The following is a 16883-nucleotide window of genomic DNA, read 5'->3' as shown; positions in this document are numbered from 1 at the left end:
TGTAAGAAAGAAGGGAAGAAATAGCAAGTCATACAAATTTATCATTTTCCCCAGTATTCTTTGAGGTGGTGAGTCTGATATCTTTCTATTAGTAGAGTGAAATAAAAATAAAATTTGAGTCAGAGTTCTTCATAACAATAATCTATTGTTCTTGCTTGCTCTGTGCACAAGGAGCAAGTGAAATCACTGCATCATGTTAAGAAGGAAGCATTAAATGGAAAGTTCAGGAAAATGTCCTATTCTGTACCATTTATTACACTGTAATCCTTGCAAAAAAGAATGGAAGCTAATATCTTAGATTATTTTTCTTATCTTAGCATCTTAATTGGTTTCCCTCTATCTTTAATACACTTATTTGAAGCCAATGAACAAAGAGTGTGTTTCTTTCACAAGGCGTATTCTACCATGTAGTAATGAGGTTTTTTAAAATACATATCCCTCTTGGAGGCACGTGAAAGTACAGTGCAGTACTGTTGACTTATACCACACACATATTTTGAATCTCAGCCATTTACTAACTTCATACTCAGATTGGATGATCACAAGGCACCAAAAACAACAAAAAAAATCATATTGATTGTGGTATGTGCTAAGGTGACATTACTGCAGGAAGATGAGATCAATTGTTAAGAACCGGAGGCCAATAGACTTAACTTTCAATGCTGTCACTGTCACCAACTGGCCAGGTGACTGTAAGAGGTTTAATGAGGAATTGTTTGTAAGGTGCTTAGCACCATGATTGGCAGTTAGTTATTGATCATCCAAGGTTAACTGACTTTGAAGATTTTGAATTAAAGATTGGAAGCACATTTATTATGTTGTTTTTATGCATCACAATGCACTTTTAATATGTAATTATACATTTACTAGAAGCCCGGTGCACGAATTTGTGCATGGGTTGGGTCCAGCTGGCCCACCCCGATTGGGGCCATGGGTAGTTGGCCCACCGGCCCCACCCCCAATTGGGGTAGGAGGGGCGATTGGGGGCAGTGCTGGACAGGGGAGGGGCCCCAGGAAGTTGTCAGGCTAGCCCCATCCCTGATCAAGGTGTGGGGGGCTGATCATGGGTGGGGCTGGCCAGGGGAAGGGGCCCCAGGTGGTTGGCGAGCTGGCCCCAGCCCCTGGTCAAACTCTGGTTGAACTCCTGGTCGAGGAGACAACTTGCTTATTACCCTTTTAATATATAGGAAAATATTTCCTATTCAGGTGTTCAACAAATATACATTATGTAACTACCATGCTAGGTAATGTAATAGGCAGTGTTACTTCTACATACATGCACACACACACACACACACACACACACACACACTCACAAATCAGGTAATCCTGAGAATTATTTTGTAATACATTACTAAATTACTAAGGCTTGTTATCTAACTTATTTGAATAGTTAATTTTTCAAAAAATAAATGCATAGCCCAAGAGCATATATGTGTATTGGCAAATTTCAAGATGTTTACAGGAAAGTTGCAATTTTGCATATTATGTTTGATGACTATATTTCATGTATGTCTCATTGATTTACATATTATGATTTCTATACTCTTGTAGTATAAACACAATACCAATTTGGAATAATTTAAAAAAAGTATAACTGAGCTACATAGAAACAAGAAGTATAATGATTCCAACATCTGTAGTCTATTCTAAATATTACAAATAAAATATTTTGTCTTGATTAGGGTTTCCTGGGCACTTTCCCCATATTTTAAATTATGAAAATTCATTAAAATGTATGTGTCTGTGTCTGTATATGTATGTGTGAGTGTGTATACATAAATGTGTAAGGGTACCTCATTTTTTTGTAATTTGAAATTTCTTAATTATATTAGATAATGAGCATCTTCCCATATGCTTATTTACTGTGTATGTATACATACACATAAACACACACATGGAAATGAGAAAAAAAAGAAACTGAGGTGATAAATGTATAGTAACAGTCAAATGGTGTGCCTATTATTTAATAACTAGGGGCCCAGTGGATGCATTTGTGCACCTTGAAAGGAACTGTGGGCCACGAGGCTGCGGTAGGCACAGTGATGTTCTCGGCCCATTCTCCTCACCTCCACCTGGTCCCTCCCACCCCTGCCCCTGGTCCCCTGTCTGCAGGCAGCCCTGCTCCCGCCGACACCCCACATGCTGACAGCGCTGTCCCCGCTTGCACCTGCTGATGGCGTGGAGCAATTGGGGCCGGTGCCAGCGGGTGCTAGCGGGGCCAGTGCTGTCAACGGGTGTGAGCTGCGGCTGCTGCCCCTATCACCCCTCAGGAGCAGAGGGAAGTGGAGAAGATCTCAGGGGAGGTCGGGGCCAGCAGCCATCACTCACACTCGTTGATGGCGCTGAGTGATCAGGACCGATGCTGGGCACAGGCAGCAGGTGCAAGCGGCGGCTCTGGTGCCAGCAGAGGGTGTGAGCGCCAGCCGGGACTATGGCGCGTGGGAGCAAAGAATTTTCAGTAACCACCAGAGGCTCACCCCAATGACAGCAACGGGTGCCCCGCCTTGGTCTGGCACCCCTTCTCACCTGCTCCACCATCCCGCCATGGCCAATGCCCGCCATGTTCTTCACACGCCCCCTGGTGGTCAGCGCACATCATAGCGACTGGTTGTTCCTATTGTTCCGCCATTCGTTCTATTTGTATATTAGCCTTTTATTATATAGGATTGTCTCTCAGCTCAAGTCCTTCTGTATATTATGCTTTGCAATGATGAGGTCGAAGCTCTGTAAACTTCATTTCAACATCATCAGCTGCTTCTCTCATTTTCTTCCAATAGGGAGCCCAGAAGGGAGACTGGAAAGCAAGAGGAGGGGAGGGATACATCTTCTTCCCCATGTGCTTCCTGTACCTGTTAGGAGTACCAGTTTCTTTTCCCAGATGTGGTGGCTTATTGCCACCCTGTTAGGAGCACTGCGTTTTCTAAACATGCCCTGCAATTTTATGGACCCTAGATCTGGGGAGAGGAAGAGGGGAATTCTTAGAAGTGAAAAGTACTGAGTACTACGTCAGAGTAAAGTGTCTTCAGATTCCCATCCCCTTTCCTCCTCATCCTATAGGGTTTTTTCGGAGGCTGTTGTCATTTTCTAATTTGACATTCTAAGGGAAAGAGGTTAGTGCCCTTGACTAAATAATCAGGTATTGTGTGTTTCATAATTTTTATTGCATACCAGTTGATAATTGCTGGCTTCTAAATGTCTCAGAATAGTTTCTGTAAAATACAAATCATCTTGCCTTCTTCATGAGGTTTGAAAGAAGCTTAAGTGGGTAATATGCAAGGATTAATACATTATAAGAATGCAATTATTATTAGCTCTTTTTAGAGTTTTTTTTATTGTTCAACCCAAACATATATAATTTCAGCTGGTAGTGAGTTCTTTAAAGAAAATAAACAAGGCACCATAATAAATAGTAATTTTACTGTGTGGGATTGAATACTTCAGGTTGGGGCACCAGAAAGAAATCACATGATAAATTGGCATTTGTGAGGTATATTAATTTTTTATTGTGATAAAAAAATTAACCACCAATTTAAAGTCATAAAGATACCTATTTATTTTTTAACATTTTTTACTTGATTTTTAGATAGATTGAGGACAGGAGAGATGTGGAACAGGAAGAAAAATGAGAGCTATTGAATAATCCTTTGTAATATAATCTGACTGTTGGAAACAATGAATTGATATGGAATAAGACAATGAGTTACCTTCAGAATGTCCTTAAAACAAAGTTGAAGAAGAAAATACATGACCTTTGTGTCTTCACATGAGTCAAAGAGGGAGGGAACCTCACCAGGAACCAGATGAGGATATTCTGGTCCGTCTGGTAGGCTCTGAAAACTGTCAGGAAGGCTGGACCATCAGCTTGATGATCAAAGTCATTTTACTTCTTAGCTCTGAATTAAAGTGATCCAACTTTCTGACAGTATAATGATGGACTACTTTTTTCTACAGAAGCGACAACTTAATTCAAATCAAGTCAATGAATGCCTTTTCATTCCTTTACTAGGCAAAGTGAAAGGTGTTAGGGTTTTAAAGATAAGTAGGTTTTATTATTGGTCTTTTAAAACAAACAATTCTGTGCTAGCTAACAGCAAGCTGCAATGTAGCTAATGATGTGGTAAGTGCTTGTGACTAAGGTGCTTTGGGAACGCAGAGAAAGCAGCAATTAATTTTTCTTGAAGTGCACAGAAGTATTTTACAAATACAGTGATAAGTCAACTGAGACCTAACCAGTGAGCAGAAGCTTGCCAAGGAGATGTGGGGGGCATTGTAAACAAAGGAAAGAAAATGCAGCATCTTCTTTACTCATCACAGCTGTTAGGTATTTATTACCCTCAAAGTTCTCCTGCAAGTTCCCTTCGTGAGTTAAGGTAAAAAATGAGGTTGCAACACATTTCTTTTGAGGCCAATTGTAATCTCATAGATATTTCCTTTTGTTGTTATTTTTTTCTTAAAAAAAAAAATTCCAAATGGACAAATTAATGACAAACAGACATGCAAACTAGAAGGCAGATTCAATATATATTTACTACCGTGGAGGTGGAACAGTTTTAGGAAAGCAAAGACACAATGGAAAACGTTGCTGAGAAGAAAGCTCTAGGTATCTAAGTGTATGGGACCGAACAGGGAGGTAGCAGAGACATGGACTCAGGCCTGGAGGCTATGGAGGGAACGGAAATGCCATGACCAGATGCACATGCAAGGCCGAGAGAAAAGGCATTCTAGCCACATTTCATGCTAGAACTTGGTGCCCAGAGACCAAACGGAGTTAAAGTGGCAAATTGGCAAAGATGAAAACAGCTAATGATTTCTGCTAATACTTAACATTGTACTTTGAAATTCAACAATACAATGATAAAGAACTGTAAACATTTAGAAAACGAGAAAAATTACCTTTGTTTTCAGAACACAAGAGAGCCTTTCTGGAATGGCAACGGTGTGAAGCTGTGGGTAAATATTAAAAACAAAAAGGGAATTGGAGTCATAGAAGCAGAAAAAAATGAGTTTGCCTGAAATCTCATACACTGCTAGATGAATTGTATATTTGTCCAATCCATCTAGAGTATGTTTGCAGTAGTGAGAAACCTTAAAACCATCTTATTCACTTCTGTGATTTCATAACTCTATCCAAAATATGGGCATAAAGATCGAATTCTATGTTTGTTATTCCATTTAAATGGTAAAAACTGGACATGATATTGGTGTGCAGGAATACGGTGAGGAAATTAATTTGCACACCATGTGCTAATCCAGCATTGACATCAATACCATAGGTTGAAATTGTTTTACATATAAATATGCCCAGACATATTCTCAATTTAGTTATTGAATAAATTAATATATTTGTGACAATTATTTCTTGCCTATGGCTGGAAAGAGCATGATTATTATGTTCCTTAAATTTTCTAATTTTTTTATTTTTCTACATTGACCAAACACATTTTTAAAATTAATAAGTTTAAAGTAATTATAACACTCTGTTAAACAAAAGATAAAATTTTAAGTCACTCAGAAGATTAAAGGCATATGAATGGCTATTTATTGGAAATAATTATCAAATAGGTTATTGAATTAAAATGTTGAAAAAAAACAAAATGAATTATAGAAAAAGTGTTTATAGCTTTAAAAAATCAGTGATGGAAATGTTATAAGCAGAAAATTAAAAAGTGGAACCATAAATCTGCTATAGGAATTCTCATTAGCTAAATGTAAAATAAAATAATGTTAGAGATTATCCAAACCGATTATATCACTAATCTTATTTTTCTGATTGATTGAACTATGCCTCATTGTTCTTATTTTTAGAATCTGAGTCCTATTATTGTATCCAGAATAAGACAAGGATAAATGAGATCTGGGTAGTCCAAAGATGCTTCCCTCACCCCTAGCTCTATTGAGTATGATTGACAAATGAAAAGTCTATATATGTACATATATAATAAAAATGTAAAACATGCTGTTTTAATCTTTGTATAAATTATGAAATGATTACCATAACCAAGCAACATATCCATCACCTCACATAGATATCGTGTGTGTGTGTGTGTGTGTGTGTGTGTGCGCGCGCGCGCGTGTGTGTGTTTTGTGGGGGGTGAGAACATTTGAGATTTATTTATTTTTTAGCAAATGTCAAGTCCATCATACATTATTATTTACTATAGTAACTATTGAGTTTCCAGAGCTTATTCTATTATAGCTGAAGGTTTGTATCTTTTGACCAACATTTTTCCTTTTCTCTCACCCTCGAGCCCCTGGTAACCACCATTCTCTTGTTATTCGTTTGACTTTTTTAGATTCTGCATGTAAGGGAGACCATGCGGTATTTGTCCTTCAGTGTTTGGCTTGTTTCCCTTAACATAATGTTTCCAGGTTTATCCATGTATTCATAAACAACAGGATTTTCTTCTGTTTTAAAGGCTAAACAATTCTATTGTGTCAATATCCCACATTTTCTTTGTCCATTCACCCATTGACTGATACTTAGGTTGTTTCCTTATCTTGGTTACCATGGATAATGCTGCTGTGAATATGGGAATGCAAATATCTGTTCAATTATACCTTTTTTTGCAGAGATGGTTGAGTTGCTTACTGACCAAAGCTTATGGCAAGCAATAATAACCTCTCTTTCCAAAAAACATACTTTCTGAATGTCTGGAAGAGCAGGGGTGCAGAGACGGGGGTGGGAGAGAGAGAGAGAGAAAAACAAGACATGTTTAGTAATATAAAGCCCAAAGATATATCTTTTATGATTTTCCTTTTGTAAACCAAACAACTAAAACCATCATAAATATTTCTAAATGTATTATAGCAATGACACCTGACTTCTGGATAAAGCATAATTTGCCTCTGGCAAATCTTTTGCAGCCTATTAAAATGCAGAATCAAGGTTTATGTGGACTCATTGCTTTGCTAATCCTCTATTTCAGCACACACTGATCCTGAGGTCAAAAGATTGAGTTCTGCCCTAACCGGTTTGGCTCAGTGGATAGAGTGTCAGCCTGTGGACTGAAGTGTCCCAGGTTTGATTCTGGTCAAGGGCATGTACCTTGGTTGAGGGCACATTCCCAGTAGGAGGTGTGCAGGAGGCAGCTGATAGGTGTTTGTCTCTCATTGATGTTTCTAACTCTATCCCTCTCCCTTCCTCTCTGTAAAAAATTAATAAAATATATATTTTTAAATAGAATGAGTTATTTCTTGAGGTTGCACTTGATTTTTCCAAATCTTTTGGTTCCACATTACACTACTCCCTCTGCTTTATTTATTTTCCACTCTTGGCATTAGGCATTCCCTAGATATTCACTATGCCACTAAGGAAAATTAATAGAATTGATATATGAAGTTACAGTTTGCAGCTGCTTCCTTTTCATCTAACAACTGGATCCCTTAATTCTGTTCATGATCAAATAACCAAATTTGTCATGATGCCCAGTTCTTGAGCAACTCAATCACACTTGTATAATATACTAATCCAACTAGACATATTTATAATATTTTTATGTTTTAAACAGAAGCTAGGATTATAAAGTACTATAGAACCATATGTTCAGGACAACAAGGAGAAATAAAAAAATACATTATTTAGAACTAATTTGCAGAGTGTCTGAGTAAAATTTATATTCTAAATACACTGGTTGCATGGATTTATTTAATCACATTCATTGTAAAGAGTGCTATCCGATAAAATGTAGGATAGCCAAATAAATTTTATATTCAGCTAAATAATGAATAATCATTCCACATAAGAATGTCCCAAATATTGTATGGGGCATACATATGAAATATGTTATTTCTTTGACATTTCAATTTAACTGAGTGTGCAATATTTTTATTTTCTGAAATCTTTTGCTGCAGGTTAGCTTAACTCAGTGAATTTTTCTTCTTTGCAGAAATGAGATCAGTGCTCATTTTCCGCACAGTTGTGCTTCCAGACCATTTTCTCCTCTCAAAAATCAAATAAATAAAAGAGAACCAAAACCCTGTAAACACATTTCCTTTAAATATTTCTGCCTAGTTACATGCAATCTCCTAACCTCTATCTAGAGTTAACAGTCATTTTAAATTCAAAGCCTCATTCTCGTATCACATTTTGTTCTTTGATTTGGTTGTTTGCTTTACAAGCTTAGTTATTTGATGAGTTCAAGGAAGGTCATTGATTTGCAGGGTGGGAGTCAGTGGTGTTTTTCCAGCTCTCTACATCTCTAAGCTGAAACCGCGATTATATTCCTTTTAATTCAGACCAGCAATTTATGCAAGTGCCTATACTCTGAAAGAATTGTCAAGAGAATATGTCCGCAGAATTTCTAGCATGTCTTTATTATCTGTAGAAACATTATGTTTTTATAATATATTAGAGGCCCAGGGCATGAAATTCATGCACTGGGTGGGGGGAAGAGGGGTGTCCCGTAGCACGGACTGTGCCCTCTCGCAGTCAAGGAGCCCTTGAGGGATGTCTGACTGCCGCAGAGGCCGGAGAGGCTCCCGCCACTGCCACTGCACTTGCCGTGAGCCCCGATCAGGGCTTCTGGCTGAGCAGTGCTCCCCCTGTGGGAGCGCACTGACCACCAAGGGGCAGCTCCTGCATGGAGCGTCTGCCCCCTGGTGGTCAGTGCACATCATCGTGACTGGTCAGTCTGGTCATTCCGCTGTATCTGTTGTGTCGCTTAGGCTTTTATTATACTAGAGGCTCGATGCACGAAATTTGTGCAAGGGGCTCAGCCCATCACAGCCCTGGTTGCCTTGAGGCCCCGCCCACTGGTCATTCCAGAATGTCATCTGGAAAGTCATTCTGGAAGGTCATTCTGGAAGGTCATTCTGCCATCTAATTAGCATATTAGCTCTTTATTATATAGAAGAGAAAGTAAACTTGCATGGGTTTTGAGCACAGTCCTTTATCACTGCTCTTTTTTAAGAAATATACTTTTTTCACAGTTTCAGCAGGAAAAAGGGTTTCAGAGTAATTTTCCTACCTGTATAATTCTACAGCTCCTTCCTTCCTTTTGTGATGACAATGTTCCCTCCCACTTTCTGACAGGTGCCTCCCCTGCTTTAGTCTCCCTTTTGTGTGCACTTGCTCTTTGTCTCTGTTCTGCCTGATTTAGTTTCTACTTCAAGCAAAAATCCTCCATGTAGGGATTTACATGGTTATTTCAGTTCATAAGACTAAGATTTCTGTAGCATTTTCAAACCTTATCATGGTCATCCTCATACCCTATGATGTAAATTTAGGAGTACAAATCATCATACTTTCACTGTTTCTTTCAGCAGGACCCACTAATCTTCTCAATGAGTACCCCACCACTGAAAAATTATAAAAAAATCAAGTCCTCTAGCTCTTTTTGCCCTATGCTTATGTTTTGTTTCATGAATATATATTGGTGCCAATTTTGTTTTAGATCATTTTGTTTTCTACCCTATTTACTCAATCAGCTTTTAAATGCATTTTAAAATATAATAAATTATATGTAATCAAGTTATTTTTAATTTTTGTTCTCTTCATTTATTTTTATGGATCCTTATTTCCATAGGTGTTATAACTATTTTGTCAGAAGAACTGCCTTCATCAATCCTTACACTTTATGAATTCTAGCAATAAATACCATTACTTTTTGTTCATGTTAAAACATATTTTGACTCTAAGTTAAAAAGTTAGTTCACTAGGAATAGAATTTGAGGTTGACAGTCTCACCCCCCCCCCTACATTCTTTAGCAATATCACTCTATTATCTACTTGCTTGCTAAGTTTCTGAAGAATGTCTGATATTCTTCTAATCTTTGTTAGGTTAGAATATATTTATATATATGAGGCCTGGTGCATGACATTCATGCACTTGGTCAGGGAGGTCCACCAGCCTGGCCATTTGCCCTTTCACAATCCGGGAGCCCTAGGGGGATGTCTGACTGATGGCTTAGGCCCGTTCCCCATGGGGAGTGGGCCTAAGCCATCAGTTGGACAATCTTAGAGCTGCCGTGGAGGCAGGAGAGTTTCCCACCACCACCACTGTGCTCACCAGCCATCAGCCCAGCTTGTGGCTGAGCGGCATTCCACCTGTGGAAGTACACTGACCACTAGGGGGCAGCTCCTGCATTGAGTGTCTGCCCCTGGTGGTCAGTGTGTATCACAGCAACCAGTCATTCCACCATTCGGTCAATTTGCATATTAACCTTTTATTATATAGGATAAATACATATATACATACATATATTATATACTATATACTTGTATATATAAATTTCTTTTCTCTAATATTTTCTCTATATTTTTGGTTTTCAGAAGTCAGACTGTGTTGTACCAAATAACTTTTTCTTTATATTTATTCTACGTGTCTGTCTCTGAGCTTTGGAATGCATGGAATTTCATCTTTCATTAAATTTGGGAAATTCTTATTTATTATCTTTTTAAATACATTCTGCCTTGTTCTCTTTCTCTCCTCTCCTTTTAGGATTTTAATTTTCTGTGTGTGTCTTACAGATCATTTGATATTTTTATATATCTTTTGGATAATCTGTCCTATTTTTACTCATGTATTCATTTCAATATAGATACTTTATATTGATTTATCTTCAATTCATTGATATTCTTTCTTCTTCTTTATTTGTTCTTATGATAATCCCAGTAAAGGAATTCCTCATCTCTAGTAGTATGTTTTTCATTTCTAGTATTTTCTTTTCACTCTATTGTTTCTCCTGAATTTCCCTAATCTCTTACAAAGTGTTGTCTTTTTCTCCCACCAAAAGAACTTTTAACATATTTATCATAGTTATTTTAAAGTCTTTGTTATCCTAGATATCTGGCTCACCGGATTGTCTCTTTCTGACAATCATTTTATGTTTTTCAATGGATTGTTGGTATGTACTTTTTTTCATTTTGTATATTTATTTTTATTGTAAATGTGGACATTTTATGAAAAACAATAACAAAGTCTGTAAAAAATATCTATGCTTTAAAATTGAGCATTACTGATGTGTTACTTCAGGAATACCAGCCATGTTGAATTCAATTAAGCTTTTTCCATAGTAAATAATATTATTTGTATCAGACCAAGAATTAAGGAGATTTGGGGTGCTATTGTATTTCTGTGATTGTTAAGAATTTCAGCAATCAACCTGATTTTACATCTCTACTGTGTGGTACAATTGGTATATATCTATTTACCTCACCATAACATAGTCTTAAATGAATTTGCTCAGGAATTTGCCATTTTATTGATCATTTCAAGATATTTTCTTTATTACTTCTATTTCTTCTTTTCATAATTCATCTGTATTAATTTTTATACCTTTTTTTTATCTATATATATAAAAGCCTAAGCGACTGTTATGACCAAACAACCAGAATGACTGGTCAAACAGTCGCTATGAGCACACTGACCACCAGGGGGAAGATGCTCAATGCAGGAGCTGTCCGCTGGTGGTCAGTGGGCTCCCACAGCCACCTCCTGTGGCTGAACAACCTCTTGTGGCCCCCACTTCACCTACCTGGCTCCCACTTAGGCCCTGATCACTGGCCTGGCCGAGGGACCCCACCCATGCACAAATTTGTACACCGGGGCTCTAGTTATTATATATTTTACCTTAATTTATTCAGTTCTATTATTTTATTTTATTTTATTTTATTTGACACTCATTTTCCATCCCCATGTTTTCATCTGCATCAATTTTCTATAATCTGTCTCTTTGCCCACCCAAAGAATAAAAGGAGTAATTAACCTGACTGGTGAGTTATATGAATAATCATGTATGTGCAAATCAGCATTACAGTGCAATAGATTATTGGAATTCTCAATGGGGTGAGTCTAGTTTTATTATTTTGCTGATGCCACAGACATGTAAGTTAAATTAGACTAATGAAAAGGTGAAGCATGACCAACCCAATTTTGCTTTTCATTTTTTTCTCCAACTATTTAATTTATGTCTCTCTTCCTTTTCATTTGCTCAGAAAGCCAGTAGGGGGAAAATGTCTTTGACTAAATAAATAGGGAGGAAGTGACAATGTATCAGTTTCAAATCTAGGCCTGAGGATGTTTGCATTTTTCAAAATACAGATTTCCTTTGCAGCTGCTGACTGTTCTGCATGGACCCTTGCTTGAACACACTTGGGAAATGGCCTTACTTAATCTCAGTAAAAATCCAAATGCAAAGTAGAGCCGTGCAGCTGAAACTATCTAGATCAAGCAATTTGCAGCTGATCTGTATATCCATGAGAATACATGATCACAGCTTTCAGTCATGCTGTAGTGTGCAGCATTTTTGTAGCAATAGCTCATTGATACAAGAGGTGTTATTTATTGCCCTTTTAAACTCCAATATCCAAAGCATAGGCCAAACACCATGAAGCACAGATAAAGGTTATTATTAGGCATGAAATGCTAAAATCAGGTGTTAGACTGTTGGCTTTAGCATAGAGAGGATATATTACAGATTTATTTTTCTTTTTCCTTTTAGTTTAAGATATATGCAGAAAATACATAAATCATAAATATATAGTTTAGAGAATTATTAAAATATAAAAACTTATATGGAAAGTTGAAGTTCTATATAAATTCTAACTTATTAGCATCTTAAGCCCCTTCCCTCCCAGAACCTGAATGAAGGACAGAAACAAAAAGTTGTGATATCTCAGAAGTTCAAATGTTTGGGGTTTAGATTCAAATACCCAAAAAAGTAAAAATCTGTCTTTGTAAGCCAGATTCTTAAAATGGCATCCACATTGTTGTATGGAATTTCTTGTCAATAATTGGGAAAAGAGAATGTCAATTAAAGGCTACTTCTTGGTTAACACTAAATGCTTGGTATGGTGCCAGATAACCTTAGTCTTCCTTTATTAAAACAGAAAATTCATTACAATCCATATATGTTAATGGTAATGGTATAAATAAATGGAATAATCCATTTAGGTTAGTAAATATACTACACAATGGAGAACACAAAGTGAAATATTTTCAAAGAGAATCATGCTGCATATATTGATAAAATAAATTTCCAATTATGTGACATTTTTCAAAGTCAAGGGAAAAAACCCATTTAAGTGTCAACACAATAGTTGTATTCAGTTAAATCCTTATTCAAATGAAATCATATTTCTCTACATTCATTTGAAAGAGCAGTTAATTTATATGTTCTTACTGGAATTGAGAGTAAAATAAATTTGGGAACTGACACAATAAATGTGTAGATAAGTAACTTAGAAAAAAAATCAATAAAATTCTGGTGACAATAATGTTACCACATTAAATTTATAGCAGGTGGTTAAACAATACACACCCTCCTCCATGCTTCTAACTTTTGCTCCAGGATCTTTTTTATAGACCATATTATTTCATCATAGAATTGTAAGGAGGTGGTTGAAATAATTTTTCTGAACATTCAATACATTTCAAGAAAAGTTCTATTTTGAAGACTTCTCCAAATAATAGCTTACTTAAATATCCCAAAACAGTTTTCTCTAGGGTGCATGTAGGTTTTCACCACGAGTAGTTTTAAAATAGAGCATTTTACCCAAAAAGGGAGCCTCCCACAGGGAATCTTAACCTTCTAAAGATATAATCAAGATAAAACTAGATATGGAAGAATTACTGAATTTTGACATCTGTTTTTAAAGCATAAATATATATATATATATATATATATATATATATATATGCTAGTTTACTTTACCAGTCATTTTTTTTTTTTACAATTTCAAAATATTAAATTTTGTACCATTATTCTATGGCTATCAAACATTATTGCAGACAGAATAATAAAACCTGTTACTGTTGTAAGAAAGCAGTACTCCCACCACTTACCCATTCCAGGATCCTCTCTAAGTGGACAAAAAGAGCAAAATAAACTGGAAACCCTGTGCTTCACTGACTTGACTGTTTAGTAATCCTGTTTTTGACTATTAGTGGTTTGATGCCTAAAGAAGAATCAAATTTATGATTCATCTCCAGCAGATGTATAATACTATATGTATGCATTTCTGTTTTCTAATTTATTATTCTTATTTGCTTATATTAATTATTTAATTTTAAAGTTATTTTGACTGAACGTAATTGTTATACTTATAATCATACAGATTAAAATATCATATTATCTAATGTAAAAATTACATGGTCATTAGAAAATTCTGAACCAGCAATCACAATGAAAGCATTTATAATACTATTATTTAAAACAACAATATACCAAGTACTATACTTAAATTATCTATACTAATAAAAGGGTAATATGTTAATTAGACCAGATGTCTTCCGGGTGACCATCCAGAAGTCCTTCTGGACAAAGCTACAGTGGCGGGGGCGAGACAGAGGTGGTTAGGGGCTGTCAGGCCAGCAGGCAGAATGGTTAGGGGTGATCAGGTAGGCAGGCAGAGTGGTTAGGGGTGATCAGGCAGTCAGGCAGGTGAGCGGTTAGGAGCCAGTGGTCCAGGATTGGAGGGGGTGCAGGCTAGGATGAGAGACACCGAACCCCCATGCATGAATTTTATGCACCAGGCCTCTAGTGGTAAATAATAATATAAGAATAAACTGTGTTTCACATACTCACAACTGTAACCCTAACCCTACTTCTGCCTCATTTTATGTATGGCATTAACATTTTGTGTTCTATGAATGAGCTTTACAAGCATATATAATTATGCATATTTTATGTATCCATATCTATCTTATCTATCTATCTATCTATATATATGGTTTTGAAAATGACAAAATGGTCTATATATTTAAATATTTTCTTTAAGTTATATTTTAAAAGTAACTTACATTTATAAAATGTGTTTCATAGAATAATATGAGATCAGTTAATCACATTGTATAAACAGTCCTCAGTATCTTGAAATAATTTTTATAAGAAGTTTTTCTGCATGTAGACCACATCGCAGATGTGTGATGATTGAGTCAAAATTTATACAAAATTATTAAATCTATGATACGCCTTGGGATTGAAGACAATATCTAGCAAAGCTCCTCAGCATAAAGAGGGATAAGTCAAAGATGATGCTTAGATTTCTAGCTTAATTAATGTTATTAAGAAGATTGTCAATGAATTAAATAATAGACTATAATACTGTAATCTCTTTATCATCAATCCAATTACACTATTATAGAGAAATTTAATGATACTTATAATACTGTTATGGTATTTGTAGAATGCCATACAGGTTTCTAAAGCAGTCCACATTAAGTAAAAATATAAACTCAGAATACGTATATATTTCATTTATATATAAGTGAAAAGGTATGCAATGTCAAAATTTTTAAATGAATGCATTAAAAAACATCATGATATTGTTTCACCTATCCAAAGGGCAAAAGTAGCATCCTTGTTAAACTGAGTGGAAAAAAAAAATATGTTAAAGAATAATTTCAGAGGGGAGAACCAAGATGGCGGCATAGGTAAACACCGGAGATTGTTGCCTCACACAACCACTTCAAAAATACAACTAAAAGATGGAACGGACAACATCCAGAACCACAGGAAGGCTGGCTGAGTGGAAATTCTACAACTAGAAGGAAAGAGAAAAGCATACCGAGACTCAGAGGAGGTGCGGTGTGGAAGTAAAATACAAAGTTGCGAAGTGCATGCTGAGCAGGCTGGCAGCTGAGGTCACAATTGTCTTTTTCAATCAGGAGGGAGTCTCAGGCTCTGAGCTCCAGTTCAGGGCGAGCCTCTGGGGACCCAGACTCATATGGGAGAAATGAGACTGTCTGGCATCGGTCAGAACTCGAGGGCAGCTTTCTCTTGGAGGCACACACAGCGATTGCCGGTGCCTCTGAGGACAGGACTGAGAGCAGCCATACTGCTCGCTCCGCCCACCCTGTTGATCCCCTGGGGCTCTGCACTGCCCAAGCTGTGCACAGAGGCTTTTGCATATAAAAGGCCCTACCCTTTGTAATCTGAAACTTACTTAACAAACTGCAGCTGCCCAAGGCCCCAGGGCAACTTGCATTGCTTTACAGCTGGCTTCTGCAGGGTAGCCTCAGGCAGAGGCTAAATTAGCACCTCCTTGGATCCAAGAGCCAGTGTACCCAGTGGTCAGAGTGGGACCATCCAATTATAACTCCTCAGATCTATAAGGAACACACTCAGGGGGCAGACCCAGTGAGCACCAAAGCCCCACTGAAGCAAGTCTTGCCCCAGAAGGGTGTCTTCAGCACAGAAGTTCTCCCACTGTAGACACAGCTGATTCTCACAGCCAATTGTCCTGGAGGTCAAATCCTCCCAGTGTTACCTACAACAATCAAGGCTTAACTACAACAAGACTGTGCACAAAGCCCACAACGGGGTGCACCAAGAGTGTCCTCCTCAGGTAATTAGGAAGGCTGAGCAACTGGGCCCTAGAGGACACTTAGCACAGAAAACCACTTTATCAACACAGGGAAGCATAAAAAATGCCGAGACAAAGAAACAGGACACAGATGACAGAAATGGAGGAAAGCAAACTACTGGATATAGAGTTCAAAACCACACTTTTAAGGTTTTTCAAGAACTTTCTAGAAACCACTGATAAATGTAGTGAGATCCTCAAGAAGTCTAGTGAGACCCTTGATGTTGTGATAAAGGACCAACTAGAAATTAAGCATACACTGACTGAAATAAAGAATATTATACAGACTCCCAACAGCAGACCAGAGGAGTGCAATAATCAAGTCAAAGATTTGAAATGCGAAGAAGCAAAAAACACCCAACCAGAAATACAAAATGAAAAAAGAATCCAAAAATACGAAGATAGTGTAAGGAGCCTCTGGGACAGCTTCAAGCGTACCAACATCAGAATTATAGGGGTGCCAGAGAAGAGAGGGAGCAAGATTTTGAAAAACCTATTTGAAGAAATAATGACAGAAAACTTCCCCTACCTGGTGAAAGAAATAGACTTACAAATCCAGGAAGAGCAGAGAACC

This window comes from Myotis myotis, unplaced genomic scaffold, assembly GCF_014108235.1.
Source record: "Myotis myotis isolate mMyoMyo1 unplaced genomic scaffold, mMyoMyo1.p scaffold_m19_p_14, whole genome shotgun sequence".
NCBI classification, from domain to species: Eukaryota; Metazoa; Chordata; class Mammalia; order Chiroptera; family Vespertilionidae; genus Myotis; species Myotis myotis.
This window is presented reverse-complemented; position numbering follows the sequence as displayed.